We start from the raw sequence: 15,097 nt of genomic DNA on the forward strand, positions 1-15,097 counted from the left end.
TGAGACACCAGGCTGCATACCAGGCAGGGGTTTGCTGCTTTGCTCAAGGACACTATAATATAGTTTCACTACTTATGAATTTAAAAGGAGGCATGGCTAAAAAGGGTCCAGGAACCACTGGTTTATTACTTTATTACTTTTGACCTTGTATTTTAATGTTCATTTTAACTCATTAAAAAAAAAAATCTCTGCCTAACATCTTCCCTCTTTACCCACCCTACAGCCAGGTGGCCCACGATGCACTGCTTCCATTGTATTTGCTTGTAATCAATGATACAATCTGCACAATTACAGAAATCACTGATTGCACATTTATATTATTTATCTGCCAATACTGATAAATACAAGTGCTCCTCTTTCTATTAAACTTATTGTATGTAGTGCAAAGCACGCACCACCACAACACCTAGTGGTGGAGGGAGAAGGTACAGGACTGTAAACAGCCAGCAGCCAGCAGGCAGAGAGAGACCGTGGGGAATAATGGCATGTGTTTTACATCTAACTTGATGAATTAAGGATTTTTGGGACCAAAGCGGAGCCGGTCATTGTTGCAACAGTGGACTTACTAACAAGATTACTAACAAAAGCAACCAAGACAGTTTGTGTGAGTTTAATTTGTTTCTGCCGAGTTTGAATGAAATGTGTTTTATGATGAGTTACCACATAGTAAAGCCTCTTCAGTCTCTGTGACTGAAAGTTGAATTCAAAAGATGTATAGCTGTATTTCTCTGTTTAATAAAGAAAATAGGTGTGAGAATATACATTTTCCTAAACATTTTAGGGGCTTGTATTGAGTACTTATTAGTCTGAAAAGCTGAAGGACAGGTAGCGCTGACACTGATACCATCACATACCGTATACCCTGGTGAAATTTCAGGAAGGTATGAAGGTATATGAATCATTAAATATTGCCCAAGCCTAATGTTCACTTTAGACTCGCTCCTCTAAACTCCATTTCTCACTCTGCTCTGCAGTCTGAGAGAGCTGGCAGAACAGATGCAAGAAAACCTATTCTCTTTCTTCACTTCATAAATAGTGCAGCATCTCCGCGGCTCTGGGCATTCAGAGTTAAATGCTCACACAGGGAACATTCCCCTCGTAGCTCCAGCCTCACCTCCTCCCGAGAACACACAGTGAAATCTGAACAGCACAGCATGCTCTTAAAGGTGAACCACAAGGAATGGGCTTTAAATTATTTCTGTTACACTAGACAATAGGGAATGTAAAAATCTAAAAAGGTCTTGGAAATTTATCTCTGTTTGAAAAGAGCATGACTTTTTCCCTGTGAGGAGCACACAGTGGAGCAGCCTGTTTTAGCTGTGGTTGGATATCTACACAATAACGTCACTGTGTGTGCTGCTTGTTGCATGGTGATATTGTTTGGATTTCGGTGGTTCTTGCAGTGTTCTGGGTAGAAATTGAGCAATATCTTGGTGGCTAATTTCAGCTATGTGGTGGCTGCAGGACTGTGGATTGGGCATTCATCAAATGAGAGGTTACAGGACCTGACGCGCTCCCATTTGGAGGAAGCAGAGGCGCCTTCACACCCAGTTTTGGGCATTTGATGGCATTGACAGGCTGACAATGTATGCAACCTTGACAGTTTTTACTACTTACTGAACTGTGCTTGTAAAACTGAGACGAGGAAACTTGGAGCAGGGTATCGTTTGATTTTTTTTTTTTTTTCAGCACTAGTGCCTAACTGAAATCTGTTCTAGTACAAATATCAAAACAATTATTTTCTCCAGACAGGCCAGATAATGTTGTCATTGACTTTGTCATGGGGAGGTGGAGGAGATGATGGATAGTGCCAAACCTAGGCGAGACACCTGCCAAGCTGCTGACCACTGTCCAAGACCAACAAACAAAACTGCTTGTCCATTTTCAGCTACAAAACATGGGTAATACAAGCTAAATACGATCTTTTTCAAACCATCAACAAGTGATATTGTGCCTAAACCTAACCAGACATTTACTACAGCATCGTTAGAAACTAACGATGAGCAGTGGAGTATTTTTTACACTTAAAAGTATGAATGTAACAGTTTTGTTTCTACAGTGTATTTTAGACTTGACTGTAGGAGCTGAGCTGGAAATTCCAGCATTTAAAAAAAAATACAAAATCTTCAAAATGCCAAATGTATGCCATATGCATGAACACAGCCAAAACTGGCAAAAAATGAAATGTGTGTAAAATGTGCCAAACAGTCCCTAAGGGTTCAAATAATTTAAACAAATATATTTCAGATGTTTTGCTCATTCTATTGAAAGTAAGGGAACATTCAGTAATACTGGAGGAACTGAAAGGCTGTAAGATATTGGCAAAGCATTGTTTCAGCACCAGCAGTGAAACTCGTGCATCATACCGGCTCTGCACTGGAAAACTTTCAAATGATAGCCCGTCACAGACACAATGGGGAATACATGAGAGAAGAAAAGTCGTGTTGGCGGTTAATAATACTGCAAGGAGAAGAAGGAAAGCCACATCTGCATGTAGACACTCATGCAGGGGAAGTGTAAGTGTGTGTGTGTGTGTGTGTGTGTGTGTGTGTGTGTGTGTGTGTGTGATATTATGTGTAGAGTTGTAGAATTGTAAAAAAAAAAAAAAAAAAAAAAAAAAAAAATCTCACAGCACCACTCTAACAGTCTCATTCATCATTGTGCTCCAGTCGGCACAGGGGTCACCAACGCTCCACACCAACACACACAGACACACAGACAGACACACACACACACACCTCATTATACGGCAAAGCAGGGGATAACAGCATCCAACGCCTCTGCTCTGAATTCACCCAAAGCATCATTCATATCTAAACAAGGTCTGAGTGACCTGACCTTGGAGGGCAGGCAGCAGCCAGCACTGTGCTTTCATCCAGCCAGGAGGCAGGAACACAGGTACATCAACAACAGCACACAGCCAAGAGGGGTGGACAGGACCTCTGCAACAGCTATTTCACTGACAACATTCCAAATATTTCAGTGTTTACTAAAAAGAGTTACACAAAAAAAAAAAAGTCTGACCTGATCCTCTGTGTCCACCGCTGTCAGGGTGTCAGTGCCTGGCCACAGCGATTCACAAGGAGTCGGGTTCCTGGGGTTGAGCAACGATGGCAGGAGAGGGTGGCACCAAAATGGAGATGTGACTTTATACACAAGAGGAAGAAAGACAAAAGATTATCCTGGTCAGTATCACAACCATGAAGCACAAACACAGGCGAAAAGCATCCAGGTAAATGGCATCTTACAAGATAGTTTGATATTTACAGAGCAACCAATTAGCTTTCTGCACTTCAACCAGGGAGAGGGGAGAGACTGGCAGAAAAAGTTGTGTATTAAATCTCTTAATCTATGAAAAAAAAACACATATATGTAATATTCAACTTGATTCAAATCAGAAGAAGAGTTAAATATTAAGTTGTTATGCAATTGTTAATAAATAAATAATGAAATAAAGCAAAATAGAACCACTAGTGCTTTAACTTTTGAAGCACCTGGCTGGTCTCGGGCAGGATTTGTCAGTGTTTTTGCTGTGACTTTCCCGTCAACAGATGCTAGAAGAAAGTGAGATGTCAAATATATTGCGGTTTGTGCTGTTTGCAGACGAAATTTGTTTTTAGTTCAGGAGATGGTCTGATGAAAATAAATTATCATTAAATGTGAAAAAAATCGAAGTTCGGGGTTTTTGTCAATTGAAAGAAGGATGAAATGTTTTCACTGTCTATAGACAAAGGTTACATTAAAAGAGTAGGTGGATTTCCATTACAGATTTGCACAAAACTTAAACAATATTTTCAAAATTTCGATAAAGCACAATTGCGAGATGACTGCTTTTCCAGTGACTGATGTTATGTGACTTCTCTTGCCATGTTGTGTGAGCGATAATGGAAAGGCGAGCCCCTTATACGTGGGAGCAGCCTCGTATGAGGGATTTCTGGGAGGCGATAGTCCACTATTTCACAGAGGAATTATGGATTCCAAACTTCTGAATGATCTGTTTGTGCAAGTTGAGGGTTAATGGAAACCTGCCTAGTGTCTCAATTTAGATTTTTGGGTGTGATAATGGATGATAAACTGTCATGGAAATCCTACATAGAGCATGTTAAAGACAAAAGGTGTCTAAGCATAATTTTGTTTTGAAAAAAAAAATAATAATAAAGTAAAGTACGTGTTAGATTACATGCAAAGAGAACTCTGTACTGTTCACTTGTTTTGCCAAACAGAAGTTACTGCGTGTGGGGCACACACACATGAGTAACGTGAAGTCATTGTTACTCATGTTCTGTATAAGAGAAAAGAGCAGTAAGAATTATTCATGAAGCAGATCCAAGAGAACATACGTAACAGACCGTTTATTACATCATAACTATTAAAATTTTAAAATTTAGTTGAGGTACCAGTTATGTACCAGAAAATGTACAACAGTTGCTTTGTTGTTATTTCTGAAGACGTGGAGCATAAAGGCAAATTTCACTTTAAGCACCAGTATACACAAACTAAATTAAAGCAGAAGTGTTCTTCAGTGGTTGCCATCAAACTGTGGAATTTCTCTACAGAATGATTTCTAGTGTTGTAAAAATATTGTTCAGTTCAAGAAAATGAATAAAGAAAGAATATTCAGACTATATGAAGATGTCGGGTGGAATCTGTCCCCTCATTGAAGGTGAATTATTGTGTACAGCTCTTGATACTTCTATATGATATTAATCATAGAACTATAATTAACAGGCCATCTATTTCTTTTGTTTATATACGTTTGGAGAAAGGGGCAGGTAAAACAAGAGTTTTTCCTCTCCCTGCTCCTTTTAAGTTATGCCATGTGTATTAAAGTTGTTCTTAATGTAAATTGGATTGTTGTACTTAAACACAAGTGGAACAAATAAAAACAAAATGAAACTTAACTGATACAGCAGCCGTGTTTAAAATGAGAATCCCTTCAATGTGAGTGGGAAAGAAATCAAAATGTCTTTAATAAAATTTAACTTAATAAGAATTATATAAAATTACAATTTATACTATTTATAATGTTTGTGACATTTTACTGCGGTGCAGTGAATATAATGGATATACTGGCCACGCCTCCTGCAGTGAAAAGCGACGTGTCCAGCAGCTGGCCCTTTGACTCCAGTGCAGGCAGCTCTGAGCTCTGACCACTGGTTCAACACTGTTGATAATGGGATCAATGAGATTACACAGCATCAGGTGCACAGCTGCCCGTGCACTGATAAACTGGGTGAAGTGTCCACACACACCTACACACACCAACACCTACACACACACACACACACACACACACACACACACACACACACACACATAAACAATCTCCTCTCCATGTTGTGACAGACTGCCTCCTCCCAGCCCCAGGAGGTAAAACCCACATCCTTCTCCACTCAGAGAGAAAAATCCAATACGTGCTTGATTCACAGAGCTGAACGTGGAGGAGCCGCCAATGCACCTCACCACCCCCATCTGCATGTACATGACAGTCCCAGTCAATTCCCAGTGAGACCAGTCCAAACCAAAATAAAGACAAAAGGGAGGTGGGAGTGTGTGTGGGGGATGATTAGGAGCTGGGACAGGTCAGGGGCTTGATTTATGACTCATCCCATCCGTTGTGGTGCAATCAAAACGCACCAGTGGTCCCATTCTGCATCCATATCCATCTCCACTGGTTACAGAGTGAGGGAGGCTGGGAAAAAACAGGAGTGTGTGTGTGTGTGTGTGTGTGTGTGTGTGTGTGTGTGTGTGTGTGTTGGGGGTTGGCTGGTACTGTGTGAGCACCTCTCACCCCTTCTGTTCCAATAAAAGGGAAGAACAGCTACATTAAAAACACAATAGGCCCCCTCCCAGCCCCCATCGGTCTTCTGCTGGCAGCAACTAACAGTTTGCGTGTCTGTATTGGTGTGTGTGTGGAAAAAAATGGCAATCACTCATAAGAACATCCAAAACGATGCCCACTTACAATTAGAGTTGGGCAATGGTTTCTATTTTCATATCATCCAATCACAGTCACTTGAGGTGGACAGTGGGCAGTGGGAGTTGTTGGCGATAAGGGGAGTTACATCACAGTATGCCATTAAAATGCATGCAACGAACATACCATCTCATGTCAGAGGATATTATGGTTTTTACCCAAATGTCTAAGGTGAACCTTATGGTGTATTCACACCAAAATTACAGTGATTACTTACAGTGGCTACAAAAATGCAAATTTGCTCTCGGGTAATTAAAATGACATGGCCCGAATGATACAGAGATGTGAAATCCACGCTATTCTTGCCTGAGAAAAACCTCTTTCCCACTAAAATTAATATGTGCACATGGGTTTTTTAAACAAAACCTGCTAAATATTTGAGATTAGCTGTATTCCCACTGCCACTGAACTCACCGCTTGAGACAGTCTGCATTTCGTGTGTGTGTGTTTTGTTGTTTTGTTGGTGTGCAGGATCAGAGGTCTTTGAAAACTTTTTCTTTTCTTCTCTTTATATATCTTTTACTTATTCAGTCTCTCAAATTCTGTGCAGTCTAACTTGGATCAATGTTTTTGCTGCTTAGGAGGAGACGGAGGGTAATTAGTGACGGTGCGTCATTGCATCTCACCGGTTAAGGAGCTGAAATGAATGCATTCACTCAGAATGCATCAAAGCTAATTGGAATCGGAGGCAATAAAAACCTGTGTCAACTGCAGAGTCATTTGAATTGGGTGTAAGTGCTGATCGTACGCATTCCCATCGACTTATTTTGTTGAGTTGCTTCTTGGCAAAATACTCTGTTTTAATTAAGGTGATCTTTTATTGTGGATAATAACTGTCTGATAGTACCAACTGAGGAGGAAAGCGTTAGTAAGTACCGCCGTGTCAGTATGAAAAATAATGAAGAGTATTGCCATCTTGGTTCACACTGGTTCAGAGCCTCCATGTTCACCATGTTTACATCAATTATATTCAAGCTATCAGTTGTACTTAAATGCAAACCAAAGAGCTTTTTACACAGAGATCGTGCTTATCCACCAAGTTCCTTTTTTATACCACCCCTGCATTTTTACACAGAACCAAACGACAGCAGCATCATTCTGTTCCAGTGTGTGATTTTAGGCAGCATGCCAGCATCACCATACAAAAAGAGGCATGAAGGGTCTGACATTAACAACAACAGAGGTGGCCTCTGGTGTGACATATAACATACATAAAAAAATAGTCGTGCACCACGCACATCCAAAACCAGTTAAATATTCGCTGCTGGACAGAACAAAAGTAGATACAAAAATACAGTCAGCACACAGATGATGCTCCCAACATTTATTATCTCCACATGTGACTGACTCTATTTTTTGTATTTTTGAACAATAACAATGACATAACATGTCAGTAACAATCATTTACCTTATCTGTTATTTGGCAACTGATCTGGTCCGCCGCTTGGAGAGTAGGGAGCTCCGAAATCACATTGTTTTCCCAGTTTGCAGACATTAAATACCTCTGTTCTTCTTTTTTGTGCTAGTCAATAACTGCTAACAGCTGCTTTTTAAATCTCACAATCATAACATGCTGTCAAAACTTCACACCCCTCCTGCCCATAGCTATGTCCTCTGAGATGTCCTGTTTATACAGGCAGCATTTCAGCGCTGTTACTACCTCTCATCGTTATCGTTATAACCTTAATAACATTCTCAGTGAATGTACAGGTACAAGTTGATGTATCCTCGTTGTTAAATAATGTATTCTCTGTTGGCACACAAATACAAACACACACACACACATGCAGCGCACTCCTTGAACAGTAGTGCAATGCACTACAGTCTCCTTAAATGTGACAGATGAGCTTCTTGTTAACAGATCAATAAAGAGGAATGACTGGCACATACAAACACACACACACACAAATACCGTATGTGCATCAGCCTGCAGTATACAGCCAGCCTCCTTCTGCCCGAGCAGGATCAGAGCCTCAGCTGAGTACACTCCTCCACTCATGCAGGTTGCAACAGGATAATCAGCAGGCAGATTTGTGTGTGTTTCTGTCCTACAAATACACAATAGGACAACAATAGACCTCCAGCCACTGAATACAACCACACCCTGACTGTGCCGTAGACTGTGAGCAAACACATCTCTGTTTGCTCTTGTCTCCAGTGACAGGGGGAGACTTTGTCTGCTCTCTTTAGGTCACATTTTATGACATGCAGTCCATAACCGATCCTGATAACTGCTCTCGCTCTTGCCTTTTAATTTTCACTGTATTTTACTGATTGCCCTTCCACGACCTGGGACAGGGTTTACCAGCCGCCTCAGGAGGGGTGTCAACACTTGAGTGCATTTGCTGTAAAGCTGCAGCCTCATTAACTGGGACCACAAAGGAAAACACTGAGTTTGTGGTTTCACTGGTAAACTTTCCTAAGAGGCATTGTTTTAAAGCAATATTATTCCTCTAGTTTTTATCATCTTTTAAACAGCTATGACATTCTGCTGACCAATATCAATGCTTAAATTTGGGGGTGTGGCAACACCATAAAACACTGCACAAGTTAACACCAGACCAACATACAAATTTTAAACAAACCCCTGGTTTAAGTTATCCTGCCTCTTATATGGCAATGAAAATGAACTTCAAGGTACCAAAAATACCTGCAACACAAGTTATTACACAGATGTCTGTAATAATACTGCATGTTTTAGTTCTTTTCTCCATGTAATGGGGTTAAACAATTTGGTTAAATATGACAATGTTCAATGTTTAATGTTTTGATGTCTCTCTGGCAGTTCACAATGACCCGATGTGTCTGCTTTAATGTCAAATAAACCTCAACATGCATCTTAAAAGAGTGGAGTTATTAGACATGATCCAAAATACAGGTGACATGACCAGACAGTACAACGACACTGGTAACAGTATGAAGCTCCACCAATCAGCAAGTGGACATGTCCAAAAAGCAGTTCATTCACTCAGTCTTACATCAAAAAACACATTCTCCTCCTGAGTTGATGATGACGCACCACCTGATAAGTGGCAACGCAACAATACCAGACTTAATGAGACTGAAATTCCACCCAGGCTCTAACACCGCGCCCGTGTTTAGCATGGGATGCACTGCGGCCTCGATGTGGGTGGTATTACAGTATACCCGGGTAGTTAGAAATCCATATGGTGTGAGTTTAAATAATGTCAAAAATATGATAATTTCTATTAACTTCATACTGTAGAGGTTGTATTGAGGATGCTTCAGCATGCACTGAGCATCACTTGCCAATCAAGGAGGTTACACCCAGGCCACACTGCATGTGTGAGCAGAATGTGTTCACATTGGCAGTGTTTGTTGTTGCGGTGCCGCTGCAGAACTGCCTACTTTTATAACTATTGTATCTCCAAAATTAAAAGCACATACTCCACTCACTTATGAAGCCATGCAATCTACTACATAGAAAGTAGTAGTAGAAAGAAATCCATAGTATGGATTTCTAGAAAGAATTTTTAGAAAGAAATCCATAGTATGGATTTCTTTCTCTGTTTAATAAGGAAATTAGGTGTAAGATTATTACCTTTTAATAACACACTCACATCTTGTGAGTGTGTTATGTACTGAGTTGACTAAAAATGGCCAGACAACCTGCAGGAAGATGCAAAATCGATGGTAGTTATGTAATAGGGGTCGACTGATATTGGTTTTTCAGGGCAGATACAATATGGATTATTATTAATTATTAATACCGATAACCAATATTTGGAACCAATATGCATTAACAAAGAAAAAGAAAATCTTTCTGTCAGTATTTAGAATTTGAGATATATCAAACTGCAACACAAAATTTTATTTAAATGTCTTTAGCAAATATTTAATCACAACCATCATACACAGTTCCCCTGCAAGTTCTCTAAAGTTTTACAAAGTAAAAGTTCCTTCCATACTGACACTTAATTTGCACTTTTTAATTAAATAATTTTATCAGGGATTATTAAAATGAAAAACGCTGATACGGATAATATGCAAAATGCCAAATATCAGCCCCAACAATCAGCCAGGCTGATAATACATACTACTACATACAAACATACTAGGGTGGATGTAGCTCCAGTTTGCATAACATCTGTGCTGCATCTCTATGAAGTGGTGATGAAGAGATTTTGAAATCTCAGGGTTCCAAATCTGCAGGACCTAATTAAAGGGAGAGCCTGGCTTCTCACAGGAGCACTTCATTGTGTTGATGTGGTTCAGGCCCACACCACAAAGAAAAATGTGTTTATTTTGTCTTTGTCTGAAACTGTCAAGGGGGAGAAAATATTTGGATTGCCTGTTTAAAGCTTAACAACTCCCCTATACTTCATCTTACCCCCGCTTGTCTGCATATGTGTGTGTGTGTGTGTGTGTGTGTGTGTGTGTGTGTGTGTGTGTGCGTCTGTTCAGTGGTTATGGGAGTCATATTGAAAGACTGACAGTCTCTCCCACACACTGTTATCAGCCCAGTGGCCTGACAGCAGCCTAAATACGAGTCATTGCTCTGTCCTCCCTGCTGACCGCCTAAGATAGAGGCCGCCTCACAGCAGCAGCTCCATGGATCAGCGTGACTGATGCTACACAAATGTTGCCACCGTAAAGCACTCCACATGTAATCACACATTACACAGTAAATTCATGGAGACTTTTAACTCCAATCCATTTTTTACAATACTCTGTTTACACTGGGGCTATATTAAGCATTTGACAGCCACAGCAGAGCTGCAGCTTCAGTGTCAGTGTCAGTGAGTTTGGATTGTGTGTGTCTTCTCATGCTGTGTGTGGAGGTGTTTGCACAACCAGCAAACAGCAGATGAGGATACAAAGTGTATTTGGTTTCACAGGCTGCTGGTCGCCACTCCTTTGGATCTGTGGGCTTTGAAGGAGTCAGGTAACAGATGCACAAGCTGGCAGTAAACTACAGACCTGTAATTACACACTCTCTCTCACTCACACACACACAAACATCTAATCAACATGTTAGCACAAACACACACTCAAACACATGCAGTACTGCCTCAATTCCCAAATGTCTTCATTAACTCTTCTTCACACTGGCGAGTCGTCTCTGGTTGGCCCTGTTCTCCCAGCTCTACTACTACAATCACAGCTCCTCCACGACTAAAGAAGAGCCACCCCACAACCAATCTGCCTTGCTAATCAGCTTCCTTCAGGCAGGCAGGCAGGCGCAGGCGCGCGCGCGCGCGCGCACACACACACACACACACACACACACACACACACACACACACACACACACACACACAGCCTGACATTGGCCGCCCCGTTCTCTTGTGAGTTTCAATAATCTGCACGTTGAGGCGGTTGTGATGGAGACTCAGCAACCTCCCTGCTGAGATAGGGTCCACCCACACACCCCTGTTTAATTATCCCTCCACGCTCCCGGCCTTCTTTGGGACCCCCCATTTGCTACAAAATATGTTTGATAGTTTCATGGAAGTCTTGCACTGCAAGCCAATATGTCTGATCACATAAAATACTGTAAGGCAATGTGGCATTTCCTCAAGCATTAAATCTAGAAGGCACTTGGCCGGAAGAATAAACCATGTAAATTCAGCAACAAACCTGTCCTAATGTCTAGTATTTAAAATAGGCTTGGGTAGTATCACATTATTACAGTATACTAGGGTATTTAGAAAACCTGATGTTGTGTTTTTCAATACCATCATAAATACAGGCACTCCTATTAAACTTACTTTATATAGTGCACAGCATGCACCACCAGAGCTCAGTCTCTGGTCTCTAGTATCACTTCTTTTGGAATAAGGGCAAAAAATGTTTTGGTTTTTTTTTTTTTTTTTTTTTTCAATTTTGTGCATGTTAACAAAGTCACTGAGTCCAAAGCAGACGCTCTATTATCCATCCATCCATCCATCCATTTTCTTCCGCTTATCCAGGGTCGGGTCGCGGGGGCAGCAGCCTAAGCAGGGAAACCCAGACTTCCCTCTCCCTGGCCACTTCGTCCAGCTCTTCCCGGGGGACCCCGAGGCGTTCCCAGGCCAGCTGAGAGACGTAGTCTCTCCAGCGTGTCCTGGGTCTTCCCCGGGGCCTCCTACCGGTGGGACGTGCCCTGAACACCTCACCAGGGAGGCGTCCTGGAGGCATCCTAATTAGATGCCCGAGCCACCTCATCTGGCTCTTCTCAACGCGGAGGAGGAGCGGCTCTACTCCGAGCTCCTCCCGGATGACCGAGCTTCTCACCCTATTTCTAAGGGAGAGCCCAGCCACCCTACGGAGGAAACTCATTTCGGCCGCTTGTATCCGCGATCTTGTTCTTTTGGTCACTACCCAAAGCTTGTGACCATAAGTGAGGATAGGAACGAAGATCGACTGGTAAATCGAGAGCTTTGCCTTTCGGCTCAGCTCCCTCTTCACCACGACAGACCGGTGCAGAGTCCGCATTACTGCAGACGCCGCACCGATCCGCCTGTCAATCTCCCGTTCCATCCTTCCCTCACTCGTGAACAAGACCCCGGTACTTAAACTCCTCCACTTGGGGCAGGACTTCGTCCCCGATCCGGAGGGGGCACGCCACCCTTTTCCGGCTGAGAACCATGGTCTCGGATTTGGAGGTGCTGATTCTCATCCCAGCCGCTTCACACTCGGCTGCGAACCGATCCAGTGAGAGCTGAAGGTCACGGCCCGATGAAGCCAACAGGACCACATCATCTGCAAAGAGCAGAGACCCAATCCTGAGGTCACCAAACCGGACCCCCTCAACACCCTGACTGTGCCTAGAAATTCTGTCCATAAAAGTTATGAACAGAATCGGTGACAAAGGGCAGCCCTGGCAGAGTCCAACCCTCACCGGAAACGAGTTCGACTTACTGCCGGCAATGCGGACCAAGCTCTGGCACCGGTCATACAGGGAACGGACAGCCCGTATCAGGGAGTCCAAAACCCCATATTCCCGGAGAACCCCCCACAGGACTCCCCGAGGGACACGGTCGAATGCCTTCTCCAAGTCCACAAAGCACATGTGGACTGGTTGGGCAAACTCCCACGCACCCTCAAGGATCCTGCCAAGGGTCCAGAGCTGGTCCACAGTTCCACGACCGGGGCGAAAACCGCATTGCTCCTCCTGAATCCGGGGTTTGACTATCCGGCGGACCCTCCTCTCTAGTACCCCCGAATAGACCTTACCAGGGAGGCTGAGGAGTGTGATCCCCCTGTAGTTGGAACACACCCTCCGGTCCCCCTTCTTAAAAAGAGGGACCACCACCCCAGTCTGCCAGTCCAAGGGCACTGCCCCCGATGTCCATGCAATGTTGCAGAGTCGCGTCAGCCACGACAGCCCCACAACATCCAGGGCCTTGAGGAACTCCGGGCGGACCTCGTCCACCCCCGGGGCCCTGCCACCGAGGAGCTTTTTGACCACCTCAGTAACCTCAGCCCCAGGGATAGAGGAGCCCACCCCCGAGTCCCCAGGCCCTGCTTCCCCAACGGAAGGCGTGTCGGTGGGATTGAGGAGGTCTTCGAAGTATTCCTTCCACCGATCCACAACGTCCCGAGTCGAGGTCAGCAGCGCCCCGTCGCCACCATACAGTGTTAACGGAGCACCGCTTCCCCCTCCTGAGACGCCGGATGGTGGTCCAGAACCTCTTCGAAGCCGCCCGGAAGTCGTTTTTTCCATGGCCTCGCCGAACTCCCCCCATGCCCGGGTTTTCGCCTTGGCGACCGCCGCCGCCGCACTCCGCTTGGCCTGTTGGTACCTGTCTGCTGCCTCCGGAGTCCCACAGGCCAAGAAGGCCCGATAGGACTCCTTCTTCAGCTTGACGGCACCCCTTACCGCCAGTGTCCACCAGCGGGTTCGGGTGTTGCCGCCCCGACAGGCACCGACCACCTTACGGCCACAGCACCGGTCGGCCGCCTCAGCAATGGAGGCACGGAACACGGCCCACTCGGACTCAATGTCCCCGGCCTCCCCGGGGACATGGTCGAAGCTCTCCCGGAGGTGGGAGTTGAAGCTCCTTCTGACGGGAGACTCTGTTAAACCCATTGTATGTAGTGCACACCACCAGAGCTCAGTCTGTGGTTTCTAATGGTGGAACAGACAGCTGACCTGAAAAACACTAGAACACCCAGTGGTGGAGGGAGAAGTTACAGGACTGTGAACAGCCGCCGGCCAGCAGGCAGAGAGACTGTAGGAAATAACTGCATAACTTGGTGAATTAAGGATTTTTTGAGTGGTTACCTCATTGTTCCAATCTCTTTGATCCCTTATCCACCAACACGTCACACACTTAATTTAGAACATTTGGAGCCTTTTTACAAAAAATAAACTGGTTCAGAAAACATAAAGCTGGTTCCCAGCTGGAACCCCCAAGGGGGTGCTTGGTTTTCAGGAAAAAAATGTGTAATAACAGAACAAAAGCTTGCAGATAAGCACTGCGATCCTCCATCAACAAGCCAAGAAAGACAAGAAAATTGCTAGGACAGTGGTTTTAGAGCTGCATTTTAGATCCATAAAACATCTTGGACTTGACAGACTTCCAATGTGTGGGCATAGACATGTGGGTTGAGTTTTTAATAACAGGTAACATTAATGATAGAGGACAAAAAGCAAGCGTATCATCCTGCCAGGGGACACGAGTGGCTTCACTGACAACTGACTGTCCGACACCATTCAGAACAGCATATTAAAAATGTTGGCACATGCAGTCTTAAAAGAAATTGTGTCTGAGGAGAGGGAGTGCACATTCTTTAATGGAACCAGCGATGTAAGTACCTCCGAGCACTTCTCTGTAGTCACTCCTGTGTGCACATACATAATCATGTGTGCACATTTATTCTGTGCAGTTCCCCTCAGCAAAAACATGTTCTTGCATGCATAAATGGGACTGTGTTTAAAGAGTTCATAAACAGATGATCACAGTGGGGGCTGGTTTGGAGAAGTCAACTAGCTCAACCACATAAGTGGCTGAAATAATCAGTGCCGCTGTACATTATAATCCTTATTTGCATTATGATAACAGACGTTTCTGCAGACATTGCACCACCTGGATAATCGAGATGTACTGAATTTTGAGTAGTTTTGCTTTTTGGCAGATCAGCATTTTAACACTTTATGTGGTTTGACATTTG

The 15,097-nt window shown here is 43.6% G+C and overlaps 1 protein-coding gene across 1 annotated transcript in view; it reads right to left on the reverse strand.

The window, feature by feature from the left end:
* The window catches only part of plxnb1b (plexin b1b), a 144,248-nt gene that overhangs the window by 81,800 nt on the left and 47,351 nt on the right, over positions 1-15,097 (reverse strand). Inside the window, exon 3 of the mRNA XM_042498427.1 lies at positions 3,025-3,146. The gene's annotated coding sequence lies outside the window, so the exon portion shown is untranslated. The remainder of the gene's footprint in view (positions 1-3,024; positions 3,147-15,097) is intronic.

Source organism: Plectropomus leopardus, chromosome 2 (genome assembly GCF_008729295.1).
Source record: "Plectropomus leopardus isolate mb chromosome 2, YSFRI_Pleo_2.0, whole genome shotgun sequence".
Taxonomy (NCBI): Eukaryota; Metazoa; Chordata; class Actinopteri; order Perciformes; family Serranidae; genus Plectropomus; species Plectropomus leopardus.